Below are 20,000 nucleotides of genomic sequence, written 5' to 3'. Positions count from 1 at the left end.
TCAGCGACCCCACGCCCTCTATCAGCCACGCCACCCCCTCTATCAGCCACCCCACCCCTTCTATAAGCCACCCCACCCCCTCTATCAGCCATGCCACCCCCTCTATCAGCCACCCCACCCCCTCTATCAGGCACGCCAACCCCCTCTATCAGCCACCCCACCCCTCTATCAGCCACCCCACCCAGTCTATCAGCCACGCCACCCCCTCTATCAGCCACCCCAACCCCTCTATCAGCCACCCTACCCCCTCTATCATCCACCCCCTCCCTCTATCAGCCACAACACCCCCTCTATCAGCCACGCCACCCCCTCTATCAGCCACGCCACCCCTCTATCAGCCACGCCACCCCCTCTATCAGCCACCCCCTCCTCTATCAGTCACCCCACCCCTCTATCAGCCACCGCCTCCCTCTATCAGCCACACCACCCCTCTATCAGCCATGCCACCCCCTCTATTAGCCACCCCCTCTATCAGCCACGCCACCCCCTCTATCAGTCACCCCAACCCCGTCTATCAGCCACCCCACCCCCTCTATCAGCCACCCCAAACCCCTCTATCAGCCACACCACCCCCTCTATCAGCCACCCCACCCCCTCTATCACCCACGCGACCCCCTCTATCAGCCACGCCACCCCCTCTATCAGCCACCCCACCCCCTCTATCAGCCACCCCAACCCCTCTATCAGCCACCCTACCCCCTCTATCAGCCTCCCCACCCCCTCTATCAGCCATCCCACCCCCTCTATCAGCCACCCCACCCCTCTATCAGCCACGCCACCCCCTCTATCAGCCACCCCCTCCTCTATCAGTCACCCTACCCCCTCTATCAGCCACCCCCCTCTATCAGCCACGCCACCCCCTCTATCAGCCACGCCACCCCCTCTATCAGCCACCCCACCCTCTATCAGCCACCCCAACCCCTCTATCTGCCACCCTACCCCCTCTATCAGCCTCCCCACCCCCTCTATCAGCCACCCCACCCCTCTATCAGCCACCCCACCCCCTCTATCAGCCACGCCACCCCCTCTATCAGCCACCCCCTCCTCTATCAGTCACCCCACCCCCTCTATCAGCCATCCCCTCCCTCTATCAGCCACACCACCCCCTCTATCAGCCACCCCTCCTCTATCAACCACGCCACCCCTCTATCAGCCACACCACCCCCTCTAGCAGCCACCCCTATCCCTCTATCAGCCACGCCACCCCCTCTATCAGCCACCCCCTCTATCAGCCACCCCACCTCCTCTATCAGCCACCCCACCCTCTCTATCAGCCACGCCACCCCATCTATCAGCCATGCCACCCCTCTATCAGCTACGCCACCCCCTCTATCAGCCACCCCCTCTATCAGCCACCCCACCCCCTCTATCAGCCACCCCACCCCTCTATCAGCAACCCCACCCTCTCTATCAGCCACACCACCCCTCTATCAGCCACCCCTACCCCTCTATCAGCCACGCCACCCCCTCTATCAGCCACCCCCTCTATCAGCCACCCCACCCTCTCTATTAGCCACGCCACCCCCTCTATCAGCCACACCACCCCCTCTATCAGCCACCCCCTCTATCAGCCACCCCACCCTCTCTATCAGCCACCCCTACCCCCTCTATCAGCCACGCCACCCCTTCTATCAGCCACCCCCTCTATCAGCCACCCCACCTTCTCTATCAGCCACCCCTACCCATCTATCAGCCACGCCACCCCCTATCAGCCACCCCCTCTATCAGCCACCCCACCCTCTCTATCAGCCACCCCTACCCCTCTATCAGCCACGCCACCCCTTCTATCAGCCACCCCCTCTATCAGCCACCCCACCCTCTCTATCAGCCACCCCTACCCTCTATCAGCCACGCCACCCCTCTATCAGCCACCCCAACCCCTCTATCAGCCACCCCCTCTATCAGCCACCCCAACCCCTCTATCAGCCACCCCAACCCCTCTATCAGCCACGCCACCCCCTCTATCAGCCACCCTTACCCCTCTATCAGCCACCCCCTCTATCAGCCACACCACCCCTCTATCAGCCACCCCCTCTATCAGCCACGCCACCCCTATCAGCCACACCACCCCTCTATCAGCCACCCCACCCCCTCTATCAGCCACGCCACCCCCTATCAGCCACCCTTACCCCTCTATCAGCCACCCCCTCTATCAGCCACACCACCCCCTCTATCAGCCACCCCACCCCTCTATCAGCCACCCCACCCCCTCTATCAGCCACACCACCTCCTCTATCAGCCACCCCACCCCCTCTATCAGCCACCCCCTCCCTCTATCAGCCACCCCACCCTCTCTACCAGCCACCCCTACCCCTCTATCAGCCACGCCACCCCCTCTATCAGCCACCTCCTCTATCAGCCACCCTCTCTATCAGCCAACCCCTCTATCAGCCACACCAACCCCTCTATCAGGCACCCCCTCTATCAGCCACCTTCTCTATCAGCCACGCCACCCCCTCTATCAGCCACCCCTCTATCAGCCACGCCACCCCCTCTATCAGCCACCCCTCTATCAGCCACGCCACCCCTTCTATCAGCCACCTCCTCTATCAGCCACGCCACCCCCTCTATCAGCCACCTCCTCTATCAGCCACCCCACCCCTCTATCAGCCACGCCACCCCTCTATCAGCCACCCCCTCTCTCAGCCACCCCACCCCCTCTATCAGCCACACCACCTCCTCTATCAGCCACCCCACCCCCTCTATCAGCCACCCCACCCCCTCTATCAGCCACCCCCCCTCTATCAGCCACCCCACCCCTCTATCAGCCACCCCCTCTATCAGCCACACTCTCCTTCACAAACATCTCACCATTGTGTTGTGATTGGCTTTTTTTTTCTAGAACTATTTTGCTCGGAACTTCTACAACATGAGAATGCTGGCGTTGTTTGTGGCCTTCGCCATCAACTTCATCCTCCTCTTCTACAAGGTAATCACAACCAGGAAGTAGGAAGTAGCTAGCTTTACGATTTACCACTCCATGCATACCTCTGGTGATGCTGCTGCTGAAGAGTTGCTGGGTGGGGAGAACATTGGAGGGCTAGACCACTCCAACAATATGTATTTTACTAATACATTATATCCATGAGGATCCAGCTACCCTCTGTTTAAAGACTAGTTGTTTTAGAGTGAGCCCATGGGTTCATTGTTCGCACTCACCCTCCTCCAGGTGTCCTCCTCCTCGGCGGTGATGCCTGAAAGCAGAAGGCCCCGGGCAGGCAGCAGTGTGCGGTGGGACCCCGTGACGGAGAGTAGTGACCCCCAGGAGCCTCAAAACCCCCAGCAGGGCCCTGTGTTTGTCCACTTTGTGCTGGAGGAGAGCACCGGATACATGGAGCCCACGTTGCGTATCCTGGCCATCCTACACACTGTCATCTCCTTCTGCTGCATCATAGGTTACTACTGCCTCAAGGTAGGATACTGCTGTTACTACTGTCTCAAGGTAGGATACTGCTGTTACTACTGTCTCAAGGTAGGATACTGCTGTTACTACTGTCTCAAGGTAGGATACTGCTGTTACTACTGTCTCAAGGTAGGATACTGCTGTTACTACTGCCTTAAGTTCAAGGTAGGATACTGCTGTTACTACTGTCTTTAGGTAGGATACTGCTGTTACTACTGTCTTTAGGTAGGATACTGCTGTTACTACTGTCTTTAGGTAGGATACTGCTGTTACTACTGTCTTTAGGTAGGGTACTGCTGTTACTACTGTCTTTAGGTAGGGTACTGCTGTTACTACTGCCTTAAGGTAGGATACTGCTGTTACTACTGACTTAAGGTAGGACACTGCTGTTACTACTGCCTCAAGGTAGGATACTGCTGTTACTACTGCCTCAAGGTAGGATACTGCTGTTACTACTGCCTTAAGGTAGGATACTGCTGTTACTACTGCCTCAAGGTAGGATACTGCTGTTACTACTGTCTTTAGGTAGGATGCTGCTGTTACTACTGCCTTAAGGTAGAATACTGCTGTTACTACTGCCTCAAGGTAGGGTACTACTGCCTCAAGGTAGGTTACTACTGCCACAAGGTAGGTTACTACTGCCACAAAGTAGGTTACTACTGCCTCAAGGTGGGCTCCTACTGCCTCAAGGTAGGTTACTACTGCCTCAAGGTAGGCTACTACTGCCTCAAGGTAGGCTACTACTGCCTCAAGGTAGGCTACTACTGCCTCAAGGTAGGTTACTACTGCCTCAAGGTAGTCTCCTACTGCCTCAAGGTAGGCTCCTACTGCCTCAAGGTAGGCTCCTACTGCCTCAAGGTAGGCTACTACTGCCTCAAGGTAGGCTACTACTGCCTCAAGGTAGGCTACTACTGCCTCAAGGTAGGTTACTACTGCCTCAAGGTAGGCTACTACTGCCTCAAGGTAGGTTACTACTGCCTCAAGGTAGTCTCCTACTGCCTCAAGGTAGGTTACTACTGCCACAAGGTAGGCTACTACTGCCTCAAGGTAGGCTACTACTGCCTCAAGGTAGGTTACTACTGCCTCAAGGTAGGCTACTACTGCCTCAAGGTAGGTTACTACTGCCTCAAGGTAGTCTCCTACTGCCTCAAGGTAGGTTACTACTGCCACAAGGTGGGCTCCTACTGCCTCAAGGTAGGCTCCTACTGCCTCAAGGTAGGCTACTACTGTCTCAAGGTAGGCTACTACTGCCTCAAGGTAGGCTACTACTGCCTCAAGGTAGGCTACTACTGCCTCAAGGTAGGCTACTACTGCCTCAAGGTAGGTTACTACTGCCTCAAGGTAGGCTACTACTGCCTCAAGGTAGGTTACTACTGCCTCAAGGTAGTCTCCTACTGCCTCAAGGTAGGTTACTACTGCCACAAGGTGGGCTCCTACTGCCTCAAGGTAGGCTCCTACTGCCTCAAGGTAGGCTACTACTGCCTCAAGGTAGGTTACTACTGCCTCAAGGTAGGCTACTCTCCTACTGCCTCAAGGTAGGTTACTACTGCCTCAAGGTGGGCTCCTACTGCCTCAAGGTAGGCTACTACTGCCTCAAGGTAGGTTACTACTGCCTCAAGGTAGGCTCCTACTGCCTCAAGGTAGGTTACTACTGCCTCAAGGTAGGCTACTACTGCCTCAAGGTAGGCTACTACTGCCTCAAGGTAGGTTACTACTGCCTCAAGGTAGGCTACTACTGCCTCAAGGTAGGTTACTACTGCCTCAAGGTAGTCTCCTACTGCCTCAAGGTAGGTTACTACTGCCTCAAGGTGGGCTCCTACTGCCTCAAGGTAGGCTCCTACTGCCTCAAGGTAGGCTACTACTGTCTCAAGGTAGGCTACTACTGCCTCAAGGTAGGCTACTACTGCCTCAAGGTAGGCTACTACTGCCTCAAGGTAGGCTACTACTGCCTCAAGGTAGGTTACTACTGCCTCAAGGTAGGCTACTACTGCCTCAAGGTAGGTTACTACTGCCTCAAGGTAGTCTCCTACTGCCTCAAGGTATCTAATGTACTCTGTATAGTTACTACTGCCACAAGGTGGGCTCCTACTGCCTCAAGGTAGGCTCCTACTGCCTCAAGGTAGGCTACTACTGTCTCAAGGTAGGTTACTACTGCCTCAAGGTAGGCTACTACTGCCTCAAGGTAGGTTACTACTGCCTCAAGGTAGTCTCCTACTGCCTCAAGGTAGGCTACTACTGTCTCAAGGTAGGTTACTACTGCCTCAAGGTGGGCTCCTACTCCCTCAAGGTAGGCTACTACTGCCTCAAGGTAGTCTACTACTGCCACAAGGTAGGCTCCTACTGCCTCAAGGTAGGTTACTACTGCCACAAGGTAGGCTCCTACTGCCACAAGGTGGGCTCCTACTGCCTCAAGGTGGAGTTCTCCACCTCTCTGATCTTCCTCCATGCCTGTTTCCCCACCAGGTCCCTTTGGTGATCTTCAAGCGTGAGAAGGAGGTGGCGAGGAGGCTGGAGTTTGATGGTCTCTACATCACAGAGCAGCCGTCGGAGGATGACATCAAAGGCCAGTGGGACAGACTAGTGATTAACACTGGGTACGTCCACTGTCACTGCTCAGTTACTGCTTCGTTCATTATCACATGCTCCCTAATGGCACCACATACCCTACCTAGTGCACTACTGTAGACCAGCTCTGCTCTGTGTAGGGTATAGGGGTGCCGTTTGGGACCCAGTTATTACAGCAGGGTCCGGGTCCACAGAGGCCACAGGCTGGGCTAATTGTCCTCTAATTGTTTAAATGTCTAACGATCACGCTCGTCTCGCAGTGGAGGTGCTTTGACTCTGCAACCCTATGGATCGCATATTAATGATATAGAGAAAAAACATTTTTAAAAATTCATTCCATCGCTGGATAATGTACTCTGTATAGACTGACCATGTGGATTAGTCATGTAGTGTACTCTGTATAGACTGAGCATGTGGATTAGTAATGTAATGTACTCTGTATAGACTGACCATGTGGATTAGTCATGTAATGTACTCTGTATAGACTGAGCATGTGGATTAGTAATGTAATGTACTCTGTATAGACTGAGCATGTGGATTAGTAATGTAATGTACTCTGTATAGACTGACCATGTGGATTAGTAATGTACTCTGTATAGACTGACCATGTGGATTAGTAATGTAATGTACTCTGTATAGACTGACCATGTGGATTAGTAATGTAATGTACTCTGTATAGACTGATCATGTGGATTAGTAATGTAATGTACTTTGTATAGACTGACCATGTGGATTAGTAATGTAATGTACTCTGTATAGACTGAGCATGTGGATTAGTAATGTAATGTACTCTGTATAGACTGAGCATGTGGATTAGTAATGTAATGTACACTGTATAAACTGACCATGTGGATTAGTAATGTAATGCACTCTGTATAGACTGACCATGTGGATTAGTAATGTAATGTACTCTGTATAGACTGAGCATGTGGATTAGTAATGTAATGTAATGTACTCTGTATCGACTGAGCATGTGGATTAGTAATGTAATGTACTCTGTATAGACTGAGCATGTGGATTAGTAATGTAATGTACTCTGTATAGACTGACCATGTGGATTAGTAATGTAATGTACTCTGACCATGTGGATTACTGATAGACATGTGGATTAGTAATGTAATGTACTCTGTATAGACTGACCATGTGGATTAGTAATGTAATGTACTCTGTATAGACTGACCATGTGGATTAGTAATGTAATGTAATGTACTCTGTATTAGTAATGTAATGTACTCTGACTGAGCATGTGGATTAGTAATGTAATGTACTCTGTATAGACTGACCATGTGGATTAGTAATGTAATGTACTCTGTATAGACTGAGCATGTGGATTAGTAATGTAATGTACTCTGTATAGACTGACCATGTGGATTAGTAATGTACTCTGTATAGACTGAGCATGTGGATTAGTAATGTAATGTACTTTGTATAGACTGACCATGTGGATTAGTAATGTAATGTACTCTGTATAGACTGAGCATGTGGATTAGTAATGTAATGTACTCTGTATAGACTGAGCATGTGGATTAGTAATGTAATGTACACTGTATAAACTGACCATGTGGATTAGTAATGTAATGTACTCTGTATAGACTGAGCATGTGGATTAGTAATGTAATGTACACTGTATAAACTGACCATGTGGATTAGTAATGTAATGTACTCTGTATAGACTGACCATGTGGATTAGTAATGTAATGTACTCTGTATAGACTGAGCATGTGGATCATAGTTATTGTTTGAAGGATGTTGATTAGTAATGTAATATACTCTGTATCGACTGAGCATGTGGATTAGTAATGTAATGTACTCTGTATAGACTGACCATGTGGATTAGTAATGTAATGTACTCTGTATAGACTGACCATGTGGATTAGTAATGTAATGTACTCTGTATAGACTGACCATGTGGATTAGTAATGTAATGTACTCTCTATAGACTGACCATGTGGATTAGTAATGTAATGCACTCTGTATAGACTGACCATGTGGATTAGTAATGTACTCTGTATAGACTGATCATGTGGATTAGTAATGTAATGTAATGTACTCTGTATCGACTGAGCATGTGGATTAGTAATGTAATGTACTCTGTATAGACTGACCATGTGGATTAGTAATGTAATGTACTCTGTATAGACTGAGCATGTGGATTAGTAATGTAATGTACTCTGTATAGACTGAACATGTGGATTAGTAATGTAATGTACTCTGTATCGACTGAGCATGTGGATTAGTAATGTAATGTACTCTGTATAGACTGACCATGTGGATTAGTAATGTAATGTACTCTGTATAGACTGAGCATGTGGATTAGTAATGTAATGTACTCTGTATAGACTGAGCATGTGGATTAGTAATGTAATGTACTCTGTATAGACTGAGCATGTGGATTAGTAATGTAATGTAATTTACTCTGTATAGACTGACCATGTGGATTAGTAATGTAATGTACTCTGTATAGACTGAGCATGTGGATTAGTAATGTATTGTAATGTACTCTGTATAGACTGACCATGTGGATTAGTAATGTAATGTACTCTGTATCGACTGAGCATGTGGATTATCGTTATTGGTTGGAGGATGTGGATTAGTAATGTAATGTACTTTGGTTTTGATTTTCAGATCGTTTCCTAACAACTACTGGGATAAATTTGTGAAGAGGAAGGTAGGTCTGAATTCATATTCACTGGAGTGATATATATTCATTTATCTTCACATCAGTGACCTGTTTAGAACCAGTTTACAACATATTTAGAACCAGTGTATAACCTGTTTAAAACCACTTTAGAACCTGTTTGGAACCAGTTTACAACATATTTAGAACCAGTTTACAACATATTTAAAACCACTTTAGAACCTGTTTGGAACCAGTTTACAACATATTTAGAACCAGTTTACAACATATTTAAAACCACTTTAGAACCTGTTTGGAACCAGTTTAGAACTGGTTTAGAACCAGTTTACAACATATTTAGAACCAGTTTAGAACCAGTTTAGAACTAGTTTAGAACCAATTTAGAACCAGTTTAGAACCAATTTAGAACCAGTTTAGAACCAATTTAGAACCAGTTTACAACATATTTAGAACCAGTTTAAAACCTGTTTACAACTTATTTAGAACCAGTTTAGAACCTATTTAGAAGCTGTTTAGAACCTGTTTAGAAGCTGTTTAGAACCTGTTTAGAAGCTGTTTAGAACCTGTTTAGAACCTGTTTAGAAGCTGTTTAGAACCTGTTTAGAAGCTGTTTAGAAGCTGTTTAGAACCTATTTAGAACCTGTTTAGAACCTGTTTAGAAGCCGTTTAGAACCTGTTTAGAACCAGTTTACAACACATTTAGGACCTGTTTAGAACCTGTTTAGAAGCCGTTTAGAACCTGTTTAGAAGCCGTTTAGAACCTGTTTAGAACCTGTTTAGAACCTGTTTAGAAGCTGTTTAGAACCAGTTTACAACACATTTAGGACCTGTTTAGAACCTGTTTAGAACCTGTTTAGAACACATTTAGGACCTGTTTAGAACCTGTTTAGAACCTGTTTAGAAGCCGTTTAGAACCTGTTTAGAACCTGTTTAGAATATATTAGAAGTAAAGCTGTGTGGTTCCCCTGCAGGTGATGGATAAGTATGGAGAGTTCTACGGCCATGACCGCATCAGTGAGCTGTTGGGTATGGACAAGGCTGCTCTGGACTTCAGTGACGCCCACGAGAAGAAGAAACCCAAGAAAGACAGCTCGTTAGCCGCAGTGTGAGTCTGGGGGTGGGGAGAGCTCGTTAGCCGCAGTGTGAGTCTGGGATTGGGGAGAGCTCGTTAGCCGCAGTGTGAGTCTGGGGGTGGGGAGAGCTCGTTAGCCACAGTGTGAGTCTGGGGGTGGGGAGAGCTCGTTAGCCGCAGTGTGAGTCTGGGGGTGGGGAGAGCTCGTTAGCCGCAGTGTGAGTCTGGGGGTGGGGAGAGCTCGTTAGCAGCAGTGTGAGTCTGGGGGTGGGGAGAGCTCGTTAGCAGCAGTGTGAGTCTGGGGGTGGGGAGAGCTCGTTAGCCGCAGTGTGAGTCTGGGGGTGGGGAGAGCTCGTTAGCCGCAGTGTGAGTCTGGGGGTGGGGAGAGCTCGTTAGCCAGTGTGTGAGTCTGGGGGTGGGGAGAGCTCGTGTGTGAGTCTGGGGGTGGGGAGAGCTCGTTAGCCGCAGTGTGAGTCTGGGGGTGGGGAGAGCTCGTTAGCCGCAGTGTGAGTCTGGGGGTGGGGAGAGCTCGTTAGCAGTGTGAGTCTGGGGGTGGGGAGAGCTCGTTAGCAGCAGTGTGAGTCTGGGGGTGGGGAGAGCTCGTTAGCCAGTGTGAGTCTGGGGTGTGGGGGACAGAGTCAGGTAGTGGGTCTGGGGGTGGGGAGAGCAGTTAGCCGCAGTGTGAGTCTGGTGGGGGGAGACAGAGTCAGGTAGGGGGCTGGTGGTGGGGGGGAGACAGAGTCAGGTAGGGGGCTGGTGGTGGGGGGGAGACAGAGTCAGGTAGGGGGCTGGTGGTGGTGGGGGACAGAGTCAGGTAGGGGGCTGGTGGTGGTGGGGAGACAGAGTCAGGTAGGGGGCTGGTGGTGGTGGGGAGACAGAGTCAGGTAGGGGGCTGGTGGTGGTGGGGAGACAGAGTCAGGTAGGGGGCTGGTGGTGATGGGGAGACAGAGTCAGGTAGGGGGGTGGTGGTGGGGAGACAGGTGGTGGGGGGGAGACAGAGTCAGGTAGGGGGCTGGTATGATGGGGAGACAGAGTCAGGTAGGGGGCTGGTGGTGGTGGGGAGACAGAGTCAGGTAGGGCTGGTGGTGGGGAGACATGACCAATCACTGTACAGGAGGGTGGCAACATGACCAATCACTGTACAGGATGGTGGCAGCATGACCAATCACTGTACAGGATGATGGCAGCATGACCAATCACTGTACAGGATGATAGTAACATGACCAATCACTGTACAGGAGGGTGGCAACATGACCAATCACTGTACAGGAGGGTGGCAACATGACTAATCACTGTACAGGATGGTGGCAGCATGACCAATCACTGTACAGGATGATAGCAACATGACCAATCACTGTACAGGATGGTGGCAACATGACCAATCACTGTACAGGATGGTAGCAACATGACCAATCACTGTACAGGATGATAGCAACATGACCAATCACTGTACAGGATGATAGCAACATGACCAATCACTGTACAGGATGATAGCAACATGACCAATCACTGTACATGATGATAGCAACATGACCAATCACTGTACAGGATGATAGCAACATGACCAATCACTGTACAGGATGATAGCAACATGACCAATCACTGTACATGATGATAGCAACATGACCAATCACTGTACATGATGATAGCAGCATGACCAATCACTGTACAGGATGGTGGCAGCAACAGGCCTGATCGATGACAAATACACCCCAACATGAATCGTGTTGATGTTGTGTTCTCTCTTGTCTCCCCTGGTCTGTTACAGATTAAACTCTGTTGATGTCAAGTACCAGATCTGGAAACTAGGAGTCGTCTTCACAGACAATGTAAATAAAGACTTATTTCATCCTGCTAAGTAACTTCAACTTTTTATTTAATATACAATAATACATTTTATATGCCATTTAGCAGACATTATTTCTAACTCTTCTTCGTCTTCTTCGTCTTCTTCTTCTACCTGACCCCTGCAGTCGTTCCTGTACCTGGCTTGGTATATGACCATGTCCATCCTGGGTCACTACAACAACTTCTTCTTCGCTGCTCATCTCCTGGACATCGCCATGGGCTTCAAGACCCTCCGCACCATTCTGTCTTCTGTCACGCACAACGGCAAACAGGTACTGGTGTCTGCTCTGGGCTTTATCACTGTGTCTGGGCTTTATCACTGTGTCTGGGTTTTATCACTGTGTCTGGGTTTTATCACTGTGTCTGGGTTTTATCACTGTGTCTGGGTTTTATCACTGTATCTGGTCTTTATCACTGTGTCTGGGCTTTATCACTGTGTCTGGGCTTTATCACTGTGTCTGGGTTTTATCACTGTATCTGGTCTTTATCACTGTGTCTGGGCTTTATCACTGTGTCTGGGCTTTATCACTGTATCTGGGCTTTATCACTGTGTCTGGGCTTTATCACTGTGTCTGGGCTTTATCACTGTATCTGGGCTTTATCACTGTGTCTGCTCTGGGCTTTATCACTGTGTCTGGGCTTTATCACTGTGTCTGGGCTTTATCACTGTGTCTGGGCTTTATCACTGTATCTGGGCTTTATCACTGTGTCTGCTCTGGGCTTTATCACTGTGTCTGCTCTGGGCTTCATCACTGTGTCTGGGCTTTATCACTGTGTCTGGGTGTCTTTTATCACTGTGTCTGGGCTTTATCACTGTGTCTGGGCTTTATCACTGTGTCTGGGTTTTATCACTGTGTCTGGGTTTTATCACTGTATCTGGTCTTTATCACTGTGTCTGGGCTTTATCACTGTGTCTGGGCTTTATCACTGTATCTGGGCTTTATCACTGTGTCTGGGCTTTATCACTGTGTCTGGTCTGGGCTTTATCACTGTCTCTGGTCTGGACTTTATCACGGTCTCTGCTCTGGGCTTTATCACTGTGTCTGGGCTTTATCACTGTGTCTGGGCTTTATCACTGTGTCTGGGCTTTATCACTGTGTCTGGGCTTTATCACTGTGTCTGCTCTGGGCTTTATCACTGTGTCTGGGCTTTATCACTGTGTCTGCTCTGGGCTTTATCACTGTGTCTGCTCTGGGCTTTATCACTGTGTCTGGGCTTTATCACTGTGTCTGGGCTTTATCACTGTGTCTGGACTTTATCACTGTGTCTGGGCTTCATCACTGTGTCTGGGCTTTATCACTGTGTCTGGGCTTTATCACTGTGTCTGGGCTTTATCACTGTGTCTGGGCTTCATCACTGTGTCTGGGCTTCATCACTGTGTCTGGGCTTCATCACTGTGTCTGGGCTTCATCACTGTGTCTGGACTTTATCACTGTGTCTGGGCTTTATCACTGTGTCTGGGCTTTATCACTATATCATACCCCTAAAACAGGCTAACCTCTCACCGTTACCATTAAGGAGGTTAGCATTAAAACAGGCTAACCTCTCACCGTTACCATTAAGGAGGTTAGCATTAAAACAGGCTAACCTCTCACCGTTACCATTAAGGAGGTTAGCATTAAAACAGGCTAACCTCTCACTGTCACCATTAAGGAGGTTAGCATTAAAACAGGCTAACCTCTCACCGTCACCATTAAGGAGGTTAGCATTAAAACAGGCTAACCTCTCACCGTCACCATTAAGGAGGTTAGCATTAAAACAGGCTAACCTCTCACCGTTACCAGAAGGTTAGCATTAAAACAGGCTAATCTCCCACCGTTACCAGAAGGTTAGCATTAAAACAGGCTAACCTCTCACCGTTACCAGAAGGTTAGCATTAAAACAGGCTAATCTCCCACCGTTACCAGAAGGTTAGCATTAAAACAGGCTAACCTCTCACCATTACCAGAAGGTTAGCATTAAAACAGGCTAACCTCTCACCGTTACCAGAAGGTTAGCATTAAAATATGCTAACCTCTCACCATCACCATTAAGGAGGTTAGCATTAAAACAGGCTAACCTCTCACCATTACCATTAAGAAGGTTAGCATTTTATATCATACCCCAAGACATGCTAACCTCTCACCATTACCATTAAGAAGGTTATTGTTTTTTGGGGGGTATGATATTTATGCCTCTACAACTTTCTCACTCATCATTATTCACCATTTACTAATAATTATCCAGGCGTTAGTTGGATAATTGGATGCCTGCAGATATAAATGCAATGCGTTTCTGTATGGAGGAATGGTCTAATACCCCTCCCAATGTGTTTCTGTCTGGAGGAATGGTCTAATACCCCTCCCAATGTGTTTCTGTCTGGAGGAATGGTCTAATACCCCTCCCAATGTGTTTCTGTCTGGAGGAATGGTCTAATACCCCTCCCAATGTGTTTCTGTCTGGAGGAATGGTCTAATACCCCTCCCAATGTGTTTCTGTCTGGAGGAATGGTCTAATACCCCTCCCAATGTGTTTCTGTCTGGAGGAATGGTCTAATACCCCTCCCAATGTGTTTCTGTCTGGAGGAATGGTCTCCCAATACCCCTCCCAATGTGTTTCTGTCTGGAGGAATGGTCTAATACCCCTCCCAATGTGTTTCTGTCTGGAGGAATGGTCTAATACCCCTCCCAATGTGTTTCTGTCTGGAGGAATGGTCTAATACCCCTCCCAATGTGTTTCTGTCTGGAGGAATGGTCTAATACCCCTCCCAATGTGTTTCTGTCTGGAGGAATGGTCTAATACCCCTCCCAATGTGTTTCTGTCTGGAGGAATGGTCTAATACCCCTCCCAATGTGTTTCTGTCTGGAGGAATGGTCTAATACCCCTCCCAATGTGTTTCTGTCTGGAGGAATGGTCTAATACCCCTCCCAATGTGTTTCTGTCTGGAGGAATGGTCTAATACCCCTCCCAATGTGTTTCTGTCTGGAGGAATGGTCTGGTGTTTCTGTCTGGAGGAATGGTCTAATACCCCTCCCAATGTGTTTCTGTCTGGAGGAATGGTCTAATACCCCTCCCAATGTGTTTCTGTCTGGAGGAATGGTCTAATACCCCTCCCAATGTGTTTCTGTCTGGAGGAATGGTCTAATACCCCTCCCAATGTGTTTCTGTCTGGAGGAATGGTCTAATACCCCTCCCAATGTGTTTCTGTCTGGAGGAATGGTCTAATACCCCTCCCAATGTGTTCAACAACATAAGGCTCAGTGTTGTCATCCTCGTAAGGTATTGAAAACAGGGGTGACAATCATTTTGACCCCTACTATTTTGAGAAGAAAAAGTATTACTTGTTAAACAAAATATTTGTCTTTGAGCAATTGTATTAGAATGAAAATAATATATTTCCATGGTCGCTTTCAACTTCTTCACTAATAACGACCTCTCTCTCTCTCTCTCTCTCGCCCCCCCTCCTCTCTCTCTCGCCTCCTCCCAATCTCCCTCTCCCAGCTCTCTTCTGACTCTAGGACTACTGGCTGTGGTGGTGTATCTGTCTCTCTCTCTCTGGTGCAATACCCCCTCGCCCCCCTGGAGGAATGGTCCCTCTCTCTCTCGCCCCCCCAATCTCTCTCGCCCCCTCTCTCTCTCTCTCTCTCTCTCCCCCCCCCCCAGCTGGTTCTGACAGTAGGACTACTGGCTGTGGTGGTGTATCTCTACACCGTGGTGGCGTTCAACTTCTTCACTAATAACGACCTCTCTCTCCCCCCCCTCCCCCCCCCCCCCCCTCCCAGCTGGTTCTGACAGTAGGACTACTGGCTGTGGTGGTGTATCTCTACACCGTGGTGGCGTTCAACTTCTTCAGGAAGTTCTACAATCGAGGGGAAGAGGGAGAGACGCCAGACATGAAGTGTGATGACATGCTCACAGTGAGTAGTCAAACTGATCTACAATCAGATTATATAGACATGGAGAACATGCTCACAGTGAGTAGTCAAACTGATCTACAATCAGATTATATAGACATGGAGAACATGCTCACAGTGAGTAGTCAAACTGATCTACAATCAGATTATATAGACATAGAACTGGCTGTGCTCGCCCCATGGAGAACATGCTCACACTCTCCCCCCTCTCTCTCTCTCGCCCCCCCCTCCCCCTCTCGCCCCCTCCCCCTCCCAGTGAGTAGTCAAACTGATCTACAATCAGATTATATAGACATGGAGAACATGCTCACAGTGAGTAGTCAAACTGATCTACAATCAGATTATATAGACATGGAGAACATGCTCACAGTGAGTAGTCAAACTGATCTACAATCAGATTATATAGACATGGAGAACATGCTCACAGTGAGTAGTCAAACTGATCTACAATCAGATTATATAGACATGGAGAACATGCTCACAGTGAGTAGTCAAACTGATCTACAATCAGATTATATAGACATGGAGAACATGCTCACAGTGAGTAGTCAAACTGATCTACAATCAGATTATATAGACATGGAGAACATGCTCACAGTGAGTAGTCAAACTGATCTACAATCAGATTATATAGACATGGAGAACATGCTCACAGTGAGTAGTCAAACTGATCTACAATCAGATTATATAGACATGGAGAACATGCTCACAGTGAGTAGTCAAACTGATCTGCAATCAGATTATATAGACATGGAGAACATGCTCACAGTGAGTAGTCAAACTGATCTACAATCAGATTATATAGACATGGAGAACATGCTCACAGTGAGTAGTCAAACTGATCTACAATCAGATTATATAGACATGGAGAACATGCTCACAGTGAGTAGTCAAACTGATCTACAATCAGATTATATAGACATGGAGAACATGCTCACAGTGAGTAGTCAAACTGATCTACAATCAGATTATATAGACATGGAGAACATGCTCACAGTGAGTAGTCAAACTGATCTACAATCAGATTATATAGACATGGAGAACATGCTCACAGTGAGTAGTCAAACTGATCTACAATCAGATTATATAGACATGGAGAACATGCTCACAGTGAGTAGTCAAACTGATCTACAATCAGATTATATAGACATGGAGAACATGCTCACAGTGAGTAGTCAAACTGATCTACAATCAGATTATATAGACATGGAGAACATGCTCACAGTGAGTAGTCAAACTGATCTACAATCAGATTATATAGACATGGAGAACATGCTCACAGTGAGTAGTCAAACCTGAGTCTGTATTCACAAAGAGTGCCTTCTAGAGCCCACTGAATCAGACTATATAGACAAGGGCGACCTGATCCTAGATCAGTTTGTCTTCTAGAGCCCACTGAATCAGACTATATAGACATGGAGAACATGCTCCAGATCAGTTTGTCTTCTAGAGCTGAATCAGACTATATAGACAAGGGAACATGATCCTAGATGAGTTTGTCTTCTAGAGCCCACTGAATCAGACTATATAGACAAGGGCGACCTGATCCTAGATCAGTTTGTCTTCTAGAGCCCACTGAATCAGACTATATAGACAAGGGCGACCTGATCCTAGATCAGTTTGTCTTCTAGAGCCCACTGAATCAGACTATATAGACAAGGGCGACCTGATCCTAGATCAGTTTGTCTTCTAGAGCCCACTGAATCAGACTATATAGACAAGGGCGACCTGATCCTAGATCAGTTTGTCTTCTAGAGCCCACTGAATCAGACTATATAGACAAGGGCGACCTGATCCTAGATCAGTTTGTCTTCTAGAGCCCACTGAATCAGACTATATAGACAAGGGCGACCTGATCCTAGATCAGTTTGTCTTCTAGAGCCCACTGAATCAGACTATATAGACAAGGGCGACCTGATCCTAGATCAGTTTGTCTTCTAGAGCCCACTGAATCAGACTATATAGACAAGGACGACCTGATCCTAGATCAGTTTGTCTTCTAGAGCCCACTGAATCAGACTATATAGACAAGGGCGACCTGATCCTAGATCAGTTTGTCTTCTAGAGCCCACTGAATCAGACTATATAGACAAGGACGACCTGATCCTAGATCAGCACTGACTTCATTGTAAACAACACAATGTAATCTCTGAATGTGTTAGTCACTGTAAGTGTGATTGACCTCACTCATACAGCTACAGCTGCACCCCCCTATTTCAGTCAGCGGTTCTGTATCCCACTACTTCATCCTCCTTCGTGTCGACCTGATTGCCGTGCAGACGCGGACAGAGCTGTGATGAATGCAGTTCGTTAGGCTAAAGGCTAATGAAACACTAGTTGCTGGGATGCTGCTGCTAATTGGCTAGTATTCCCTGACACGGTGAGCCAGAGAAAGGTGGTGTCAGAACGAGGTCTGCTGATTGGCTGGTCTAATTAGCTCCAGATGTAACGGATACGGAATAAAGATCTGGGTTGTGGGACCCTATCCCCTATATAGTGCCCTACTTTAGAGTCCTATGGGCCTAAAGTAGTGCACTAAAGTGGTAATCGGTTGCCATTTGGGACTCAGAGCTGAGCGATGCCTTAATGACCTATTCTATTGTGGTCGTATTGGCAGCAGCACAGCCATCAGAGCCCATCAGAATGAAACATTCATGTGTTGTAAAGCCCAAATTGTTTGCAAAGTCAACTTACAGACAGCTCTGACACACACACTTACCCCACCAGACAAGCCACCAGGGGTCTTTTCACAGTCCCCAAATCCAGAACAAATTCAAGAAAGCGTACAACAGTATTATATAGAGCCATTATTGCATGGAACTTCCTTCCATCTCATATTGCTGAAGTAAACAGCAAACCTGGTTCAAAACAACAGGAAAAGACACACCTCTCAGCCCCAACGCCTCTCTCCTATTGGACAGTGTGTGTTGATATGTAGGTTATACCTCTCAGCCACAACGCCTCTCTCCTATTGGACAGTGTGTGTTGATATGTAGGTTATACCTCTCAGCCACAACGCCTCTCTCCTATTGGACAGTGTGTGTTGATATGTAGGTTACACCTCTCAGCCCCAACGCCTCTCTCCTATTGGACCTGGACAGTGTGTGTGTTGATATGTAGGTTACACCTCTCAGCCCCAACGCCTCTCTCCTATTGGACAGTGTGTGTTGATATGTAGGTTACACCTCTCAGCCACAACGCCTCTCTCCTATTGGACCTGGACAGTTTGTGTGTGATATGTAGGTTACACCTCTCAGCCACAACGCCTCTCTCCTATTGGACCTGGACAGTGTGTGTTGATATGTAGGTTACACCTCTCAGCCACAACGCCTCTCTCCTATTGGACAGTTTGTGTTGATATGTAGGTTACACCTCTCAGCCACAACGCCTCTCTCCTATTGGACCTTTGTGTGTGTGTTGATATGTAGGTTACACCTCTCAGCCCCAACGCCTCTCTCCTATTGGACCTTTGGACAGTGTGTGTTGATATGTAGGTTACACCTCTCAGCCACAACGCCTCTCTCCTATTGGACCTGGACAGTGTGTGTTGATATGTAGGTTACGCCTCTCTCCTATTGGACCTGGACAGTGTGTGTTGATATGTAGGTTACGCCTCTCTCCTATTGGACCTGGACAGTGTGTGTTGATATGTAGGTTACACCTCTCAGCCACAACGCCTCTCTCCTATTGGACCTGGACAGTGTGTGTTGATATGTAGGTTACGCCTCTCTCCTATTGGACCTGGACAGTGTGTGTTGATATGTAGGTTACGCCTCTCTCCTATTGGACCTGGACAGTGTGTGTTGATATGTAGGTTACGCCTCTCTCCTATTGGACCTGGACAGTGTGTGTTGATATGTAGGTTACACCTCTCAGCCACAACGCCTCTCTCCTATTGGACCTGGACAGTGTGTGTTGATATGTAGGTTACACCTCTCAGCCACAACGCCTCTCTCCTATTGGACCTGGACAGTGTGTGTTGATATGTAGGTTACACCTCTCAGCCACAACGCCTCTCTCCTATTGGACCTGGACAGTGTGTGTTGATATGTAGGTTACACCTCTCAGCCACAACGCCTCTCTCCTATTGGACCTGGACAGTGTGTGTTGATATGTAGGTTACACCTCTCTCCTATTGGACCTGGACAGTGTGTGTTGATATGTAGGTTACACCTCTCAGCCACAACGCCTTGCCTGTATTAGGACAGACTTGGACAGTTTGTGTGTTGATATGTAGGTTACACCTCTCAGCCACAACGTCTCTGTCCTATTGGACAGTGTGTGTTGATATGTAGGTTCTCAGTCACAACGCCTGTTCTGTGTTCTGTGGACAGTTTGTGTTGATATGTATTCTGTCAGCCACAACGCCTTCTGTATTGGACAGTGTGTGTTGATATGTAGGTTACACCTCTCAGCCACAACGCCTCTCTCCTATTGGACCTGGACAGTGTGTGTTGATATGTAGATTACGGCCTTCATTTTGTTATTACGTAGTTCTGTCCTTGAGCTGTTCTTGTCTGTTAATGTTCTGTATTCTGTCATATTCTGTGTTCTGTGTTCTGTATTCTGTCATGTTCTGTG

At 47.8% G+C, this 20,000-nt stretch overlaps 1 pseudogene; it reads left to right on the top strand.

Annotated features, from left to right (window-relative positions):
• LOC121844925 overlaps positions 1 to 20,000 on the top strand; it is a 46,395-nt pseudogene that overhangs the window by 10,255 nt on the left and 16,140 nt on the right.

Source organism: Oncorhynchus tshawytscha, unplaced genomic scaffold (assembly GCF_018296145.1).
Source record: "Oncorhynchus tshawytscha isolate Ot180627B unplaced genomic scaffold, Otsh_v2.0 Un_contig_3117_pilon_pilon, whole genome shotgun sequence".
Taxonomy (NCBI): Eukaryota; Metazoa; Chordata; class Actinopteri; order Salmoniformes; family Salmonidae; genus Oncorhynchus; species Oncorhynchus tshawytscha.
This window is presented reverse-complemented; position numbering and strand designations above follow the sequence as displayed.